The sequence below is a fragment of the Lethenteron reissneri genome, chromosome 9, assembly GCF_015708825.2.
Source record: "Lethenteron reissneri isolate LAM-NWPU_2019-01 chromosome 9, ASM1570882v1, whole genome shotgun sequence".
NCBI classification, from domain to species: domain Eukaryota; kingdom Metazoa; phylum Chordata; class Hyperoartia; order Petromyzontiformes; family Petromyzontidae; genus Lethenteron; species Lethenteron reissneri.
The window spans coordinates 7,491,841-7,501,410 of NC_083787.1; positions in this window are offsets into that span (position 1 = coordinate 7,491,841).

Sequence of the window (9,570 nt, forward strand, 5' to 3'; positions counted from 1 at the left end):
TGTCAAATTCCCAGGCAGGCCGGCCCGGCAGGGTGTGGCAGTACAGCAAGTCCGTCAGTGTCACGGTTCACTGCCGCTCCTCCTTCTCCGTGTGCGCTGGACACCGCCGTACGACGGTGCCCTCGAATCACAATTGAAATTGTTGCCATTCATGTATTTTTTTTTAGGTAGAACCGGGGACCCTCCCCACCCTCTGTCTTTCGGGGCCCACTCCCTCCCGGGCAAAGCCGCTATGGGAGGCCAGTTGCCTCCTGGCGGGACGACGTCTCGAGCGCTTCCTGCGCCACCGTCATTTTCGCGACGTAAACACACCGAGTACAGACGCACGTTGTAGAGCGTCAGCGAAAGCTTGCACGTGCGAGACCCTTTTCGTCCTGGTATCAATGCTGATGCCCCCCCCCCCCTACCAGAGCAATGCAAAATTTCTACCACTGGTTCAAGATGAGCACCTCCACTTCTGATTGCAAATTACGGTCCAGTACTTCTACAGTCGTACGCGTACAGCTATTGAGGGATTGCTGCCGTAAGGCAATGGGCATCACACTGGACTTGCAATCCAGATCGTCGCCGTTGCGATTTCCCAGCGTGCCAGTCGCGAAAAATTGGGGCCAGTTTTTTTAAAATATATATATCTATCCACCTCTGTCATCCCGGCAGGACAAATGGGATCACCACATTCTCGATTTGAAGTTTTCGTGACTGCAGGGATCCATACTCTTTGGTTCTTTCGGTAAAGGGTTCACCACAGTTAGTCGATCGGCAGACCGTGCGCGGTGGGGTAGAGTCGGCCAAAGACCCTCCAACGGGGTTCCCGAGAGCTTCCTGTAGTGGAGACACTGCCACGAACAGTGACATGAGCGAGTAATTGCTTATTAAACATTTTTATTTTTTATTTTGCACCAAAACAATGGAAAACAGCTCGCGCTATCAGTTCCACGGCACAAAGCGATGTAATATTCTCGTTATAACAAAAAAAAAACTGTATTCACACGCAAGGTAATGGAAACAAAAGACACCGGGAAAGACAGAACGCACACTGGTAGCGATTGCTCCACCATCAAATCCATCGTGGAGTCAAATTGCCAACATGCTCAAGATGTGTGCAGTGCTCAGAAGATTTATGGCAGGCTTATGCTGAGCCTAATGCTGCCAAATAACTTTTTTTTAGAAGAACGAATCCTTAATCGTACTTGAAGTACAGCAAAGTAGAAAAGAAAGTTACAACAAAATGCTGAATGCAATTACGGAAAATTATATCGTAATAATCATCAAAATCGTGAAAATGTATAGTGCGTCATATCATGACGTGTTTTTAATTACAGTTTTCAGAATTGTAATTCTTTCCACAATGTGCTACACATGTTTTCGACTCTAGAGTTACGACGGACCAAGTCAATGCTAAACGGGACTTGAACTGAATGTGAGCTCGTATGGATGAGTAAATGCTTATTTTATACATGTTTACTCGAACATATATAACCATAAGTAAATTAACAGAAAAATTAAACGTACAGCCCGTCGTTAAGCCACTGCTTAATGATGGTCTCCCCATGCATTTCGGTCATGGGGTTGTTTCATCATACTTCACCACGCTGGTCAGTGCTGGTTTTGATGAAGGGGAGATCCCTCAGGTATCGGTTTGGATATCACTCGCCACGGATGCTCGCCGTGGCCACAGATCGAATCCAGGATGCCAGGTTCTTCTTAACCATGGCACCACCGTGCCAACCACAATCTAACGTGCCCCATTTATTACAATGACTAATTGTCTACAATTCTTTACAGAACATATGACCATTGTGGATTTTGCCCCAATGTTCACCCGTCTTTTTCTGGCCAGTGTAATGAAAATTATGAAATAACGCCAACAATATTCCTGGGAATTCGGTTTGTATGAATATAATTAAACACAATGAACTCTTAGCAACTGCTTAACAGATAGCACACACTGCTTTAAGTCGGGTAATAACATAGCCTTTGTTACATTTCAATTTCAGAAGGTTCAGCCAAGAACCCCAAAAGTGTGAATGAAACAACAGCAACAAGATCATTGTTTTTGTTCATTTACGAAAACAAACTTGTAATTGTTCCCTACAAGCCATTATAAACCAGAATGGACAGCACAGGAACAACAACGCTGAAGCTGAACTCAGCGACCCATTAACCGTGCAGACATTTGTCTGCACGGTTGGTGGATTGTACATAAATAACTATGAACTTTATTTCATCATCATCATCATCATCGGCCACGGTCAATCCACTGCTGGACGAAGACCTCCGCAAGCCACCACCATCCCTCACAAATCTGCTATGTTAACATCCACCTGGCACCTTCCACACTAACTCATTTCATCGCTCCATCTGCTCAGTGGACGTGCTCCCGCTCTGCTCAGTGTCTTGGCTGTCACTTCCTCATTATTCTTGGCAACCTTGCGAGCGACCCATCCTGCCCAAGCCCACTCCGTCTTTTTAAGTGTGAATGATCTCATTAACCTGCGGATGTTCTCTAAGCAATGTCCTCCTCCTTCCTGTCTCAAAAAGGTATCCCCAAGCATGCGTCTCTCCGTGCTTCCTTGTGCATGTTTCCGTTTTTGTTTTCCCGACCGTATGTAACTATCACGAACCCTTTAGAATTCATACCTCTGCTTCGAAAGGAGGCCCTGGATAATTTAATATTGCTCTAGTAAGACATGTACAACATCAGCGGACAACCAATTAATAACCGAGAGTTACTAGTTCTAGACATTGCAAAGCCACGATTTAAATATTTAAGCGATTTTTTTCAAATACATACAATTTTATGAAAGTTTACTAAGAGCTATCAAATTGTATTATAGTTATATGCATAAAGAGAAGTCACGTTAAACAATGTACAACGGGCAATGGGGAGACTGGCCTCCGTCATAGGAATGTGGAATTTCCAGCAGGGCTACTAGTGAAGGGGAGCACTAATGCCCATATTCGTGTAAGCAGGAAGTCATTGCATGCTATTATTATCATCGTCCAGATTACATTTCTATCGAGATTGACAATGCTTCGCGAGGATTTAAAGAGTGGGAACAAAATAAATCTAAACAGCACGGGAAAATAAAGCTGAAACGGACATGAATCTCATTTTCTCTCTTGAAGGCGAACCCATATGTAGTCCGCGCACTAACACTCTGCATTGCATATAGAAAAGATCTCGCGTGAGCGACCGTATTAATTCCGCATCTCGTTTGTTTGTTTTTTTGTTGGCTCTAATCGTTCAGCGAAGGCTTTGCTTGCAACCCGGGCCGGGGCACGGGGGGGGGGGGGGGTGAAGCGTCACAGATGGAGGAACATTTTCATTTTTCATTTTATGTATCGGGTGGTGGGGTGGGGGAGGATTTTCTCTGCTTGGAGGGTAAGGCAGCAAATACAGAGGACTCTCGAGAAAATATGATTGCAGATAAATTAATACGCTTAAATTCAAGGATTTCCTGGCCGTGCCTGAATCGGTCACTCCAATTGTTCTGAATGGACAGATGTTTGAGAATAATCGCGCAGTGTGGCACCTTTATCTATTTCAGCAATAAGAATTGTCCACGCTCATTCCAACGCAATACCAAATCGACAAATCCGACTCCGTGCGCGACTGAGATACATACGGATATGTGAAAAGCCCGGACATGGGAACTTATTTAAAAAAAGATGGTGACATCATGCACAAATACTGCACTGGCTGCCGGCACTTAAGTTGGTGAGGCATGTGACCATCAAATATTTTGCAGGTGTCAGAGGGAGGACCTTTAGTTGAGTCCTTTAAACTGTCATGTAAATGATGTAAACGCTCATTGTTGTAAAACAATGTAAATAATCTCTCTTGGTGGCACCATGGGTGCAGGTGTTCTACTCACAATTGAAAGGTTATGGCCTCAAATTCCAGTCGTATCGTCGGAACATTTGTGGGAAGTCAGTAGTATTTGTCCTCTTCTTGGTTCTTTCGGTAAAGTCACGTAGAAGGGAAATAATAAAATAATAAATATAAAACTATAAAATACAATTCTCACGACGTTTCGGCCAGCGTCTTTCCGACACTGTCTTTCCGACAGACCTGTTCTTCACCTGAGGGCGGCTGCTTGCGTTGTGGCTGAAACGTCGTGAGAATTGTATTTTATTATGTTTAATTTGTATTATTTTATTATTTCCCTTCTACGTGACTTTACCGAAAGAACCAAGAAGATGAATCCCTGCAGTCACGAAAGCTTTAAATCAGTATTTGTCCTCTTAGTAAATTGTTTTCGTACTTGGGAATGTGGATTTTCCACAAAAGGATTAGTGCTGCCAATGGAAATAAGCACCTCCCAAACCTCATTTGAGCAGCGATACACTTCACACGTTGACTTGAATTGAATTCAGTTGTTTATAGCACAGCCACTGTTGACTTCCCACAAAGAGATTATGGGACAAGTCGAGCCCAGTCAACATGTGAACTCAAGGGTATCCAAATGTGAGACAAATTTGAGAAATACATGCGGCCATTGTTTAATTGGGAAGTGGGGGTTGGTGGGGTCCTCAATTATATCAATTAATTTTGCTTTTGGCAGAATGACACAGGATGAAGAAAGTATACTTCGAAACTCGACGGATGGCAAAGGTCTTCAATCCACACAAGGGGTGCATCCTATAACGCTCCACAGAGATTGGTTGCCACATGTCGAACTATCCAAAATTCTGAAGCCTCAAAGCTCAAGCAAGCTCAATTAAGTAATGTGTATATATATGCTGGCGTTTTTGTCTGTCGATGATGGCCAGGCTGTTGCAATCAACTGACTAAGCTGAAGAACCCAGTTCAATGCTTTGTGACTGGCGACAATTGATCTCAGGATCTCAATTGCTTTGCTATAAAAGTCCTCCGACAGAGCCACCTAACCTCCTTCAAACTACATTCAAAATAGTCGTCAAAATTACCTCTTGGCTCAATCAATGTATAAATGTTGCTCATTTTCATTAGAAACCCTGAGCCAGTGGCGGAAAAATCCAATGTTCGAATAGTGAAGATTCGTCCAATCATGGGAAGACTACTCAATATTCAGTATATTTGAAAAATCCATCAAACATAAGCAAGGTGCATTATTAGATGGTGTTATAATGGCAGTGGCAAGTTGAAAAAAAAAATTCGTATTCAACATCTGTCATATTGGAGCCCTTCTTCATGATAGAATGCGTGGATGCAAAGAAGCTGCATCTAAGTGCCTTGCTGACATCGGTTAAACGGAGTGAATGTCCATGCGTATGTAATAACACGCTGGAGACGGCTTGTGGAATCGGTCCTTTTATTTCACTTCTTGCAGTTCACAAACACTCCCCGTTGCTGGCAGGCAACGGGAAGTGGGCAGACAGCTACCAGAGACCCACCGCCACGTGGCAACCGGAGCCCCACTCGCGCGTGGCCCCTCTCTCTGTTCGTTCCGTCTCTGACCACGTGTCTCTCCTCTCTCCCCGTATTTAACGCCTGGGTCACGTGGTACACTCCAGCCAATCCTCAATAGCATGCGCCGAATGTTCCAGATCCCCCATCAACTCCCGGGACCACGCCCCTGACTTGCCTTCCCATTGGCTGAGGCCAAGACCAGCGAAACCAATCACCGAGCTGACATCCCGTGATCACGCCGAGGCCATGCTCCCAGGCTCTCCCCCCATTGGCTGTAAAGCGAGACCGGCAAAGCCGATCACCACGTGAATCCGACATAGGCTGTTATTACACGTATTAAACTAAAACACTACTTTTATCACCACCGTATTGCATGTGTTTTGAGCCATAGTTTTTTTTTCTTTCAAAAGTTTCATCCAAACTCCAATTGCCCAATATGATGCTATTCCACACAATTTTTACCATTTCTGTGAAGTAAAGAGTGAAGCCATCTGAACGTGAATGTGGCATTTAACTACTCGCGTGGGGCTCCCGAGCGAGAAGAACGCCACCCCATTGCTCATTGGGACAGTGAGACATTACGCAACGTGCTCTGGGCATTTAGGCGCCAAAAGGCAGTCTCAAGATCGACTCACACGATCAGGTATTCATACTGATTATTGCATTTTTTTCTTATTGGATGTTAATAGCTGGCTCAATTCCACTTGGCCGTTGTCTGCTACGCTTGCAGTTCTCACAGTGTATCATTTATTGCAGAAAACTTTTCCAAATTCAGCATGGCAATGAGTTCCATACCTCAGAGGGAAGTCAAGAGTCATCATCCTTGGACTATAATGGAATCTTCCATAGAAATATGGAATTTTCACCACGGGCTTGGTGTCACCAACGTAAGTATACACTACCACATACTTTGTGCGCTCTGGCTCGAACAAAATTCAGTCTTTTACATGTAGGCATCAGCAGCTGGTCTAATAAAACAGGTGCCTGCCATATGAATGTGGAATTTCCACCCACTGGCTCAAAGTCACCAATGGAGGTGACCATCACTGCCGACTGCCAGTTGACCACTGGATTACTATTATCGTACACAGCGTTATTCAGTGCGTGGAAAATCACAACAACGGTCGCATGCAATATTAAAGCTAGCGGCTACGATTTCACAACGGAGCTGTTATTCACCATTGAAAAGCCTCTTCCCATTGTCAGCGCGTCTGCGGTGCTCTTTCCCTGAATTTAGCCGTGGCCAAAGCAGGACCAAATGCTCAGTGCAATTTTCAGAGCGGGGCATTTACAAATTACGTGCGGTATTTACCGCAGTTAAGTCCCACAACCATATAAGCCTTTTCCGATCCTCTTAAGGACTTACACGCGCTAATCTGACAAAATACAACAGGAAATAATGTTTATCCATGCCAGGCCAGCTTCACACACACACGGCGTACCGTCGCACGCACCGCCGAGCGGTGCAGACGGTGTGTCGCGAACGACGGAAGAGAACATCGACCCAAAAAAGTGAGCTATGGTAAAGCTCAGCTTAAAATCTGCACTGCAGTCCCCCCACATTAAAATATGTTACTTTAATGAAAAAAAACATAGTAATCAGTTTGGTGTGTATGATTCGGTAACAGCACTTTGGTTGATGATGTTGGCTTACGTGAATTTACAACTTTTACAATATTTGTGGGGGGTTTTGTTGTTGTCACTATATGCGCATATATATTACTTATAACTGGTGTAATGCCAATAGGGATAACTTGTCTGTCAAGGGAGTCAAAGGTCAACTCGTTTACTTTCGAACAGGAATAGTGTGATGCCCTTATTTTACACTGGCAGCTATGAACATGCGGTGTAAAATCTCTATTCCCATGGCAGCCATTTATTTTTCCATCGGTCACCACTGTTGACTTTCTACCAAATGGCACGTAGTTTTTAGTTTTTTTTACCTGGCTAAGTTGACCTCCGACTTGGATTTTAACTTGTAAATTTCCTATTTTTATTTTTAATTAATTTTAATGCCTCCTGTAGTGGCACTCTAAATGTATTGCTACAGAAGGACACTGCATACAAGTTGGACCTAACGAGTGACCAACGTAGAAGTAAGACAATGGTTGCACATGGAAAAATATCTGATGCAGTTGGTGATGCAAAGGAAACTTCCAATATATGGAGACATATGTAGCATGGGTAACCTATACGGAAAATGTAAAGTTTGCTGTTCGGAAAAATTTGAATGAACCGGAAAAAGAGGAAGACCTCGCAGAGAATGGTTTGATGACGACATGAGAGATTGGTGCCAGAGAGATGTGGCGCACTACTTGAGCACAGGGGCCGTCCATAAATGACGTCACGCGATTTTGGACAATTTTTACCCCCCCCCCCCGCTCGTCATACGACGTCACAAAAAGTCAGACCCCCCCCTCAAATATGAGGTCAAAAAGCCCTGCCCCCCCCCCCAAACCATATTTCCATTTTGAAAATTAAACATGCTTTAAACTATTGTCATTGTAGTGCCTATTTAATGTGGCGCTGCACTCTGATAGTGTAGGAGTGTTGTTATAACAATTAGTGTTGTTATAACAATTCTATATTTATTTAAAGTTGCGCATTTTGATGTGACGTCACATTTCTCAAACCCCTCCTCCCTCGTCACACATCGTCACAGATGTCTGACCCCCCCCCCCCCCTGCCTAGGTGCGTGACGTCATTTATGTACGGCCCCATATTGACACAAGACGGAGGAGAGTGGAAACAACGAAATGTGCAGTGGTCTCCTACGGGCTATCTGCCCATGGATCATGATGATGATGGCGTAGTGTGGGTTTCGTCCTTGGGTCAGCATTCAAATTCCTCACGTTGGTTTCTCGCCACAACCCTGACTTCTAAGCCACACAGCAATCAATTCACCTCCATGCTGCCCTGGGCCCGTCAGGAGAGGTTACCGCATTGTTCATCTTGACACTCTCTCTCTCTCTGATGGGCAACTCCTGGGTTGGGCAGGCAGCTTCGAGATCCTATGGCCGCCCCTGACCAGATCTCACTTGGTGTGAGGACCTCCAGATAGCATTGCCGAGCCAGGACTGGATCAACAGCGTAACTCGCCAGCATGCAACTCCAGGTATCCAGCAGTGGATAGAGCCCTAGCCACCCTCAGTGTGGTGTCTCCACACTCTAGATGTTCCAACATGAATGTGTCCTTCTCCCCCTTCTGCTTCCTGCCTCTGCATTGTTCTCCCTTTGTGTTTTTTTATCATACACCCAGCTCATGAAACCAGATATTCCAGACAAAGCTGCCACAAATCTTGTGTATGGGGCCACTTATAAAATCGGTACTATGCGTAAGTGCAGCACAAGTACTGTGCATAAACTAAAACAATTTTAATGTTATCAGATAAGTCCCACTGAACTATCTAGATCTTTTTTAGAAGTGACCACAAATGATAGTTCAACAAAGTGGCTCATCCCGAGATGGAATTCTACTTGACATTATCACATAAACCTCAGGGCTTGTCCTAAGTAATTGTAAATTTAAAATAACAAATCTGCATTTTTTTACAGTCAGCCTCCTGTATTTGGACAAAGGTCTCAACAGTGGGGTTGCCACCTCTGAGCAACACAAACAAATCCAAGACGAATCATAGGAAGAAGCATTTCTAACAATTCCAGATGTTGCTTACCAATATATATGTAGTTACATTTTAATGTGCAATGTTATTGAGAGACTATGTGTTGTTGTCTTGGTGTGGTCTGGGACTGAGGTTGTTGTTTTTATGCCTTGCCCCAAGCTTGCATTTAGTTTTGAAGAAAAAAACCCATCAGAAATGAATTTACTTATGCGATTTGTACTGATGTTATTTATTTAAGTGGCTTATATTTTCTCTCGTTTGCACTCAAATAGTTTTTTGTATTGTATTATTGTTTGCTAATGTAATTTGCTGATCCGCCCTGACTAAACATCAGCAAAACAGAGCTTCATAGCTCATCATGTAAATGCGTTGAGTGTGAATAGTTATTTTTTATTATTATTAGTATTCACCCAATCATAAAGGACCTTGAATGTCCCGGTACAACTGACAGATTTCTCAGGACAGCAACTGCCTCTGCAAGAGGATGATCCTGGGAAAACCGGGACAGATGACAACCATACTCACCACTACTGGCCCACTGATGTGGCAGGA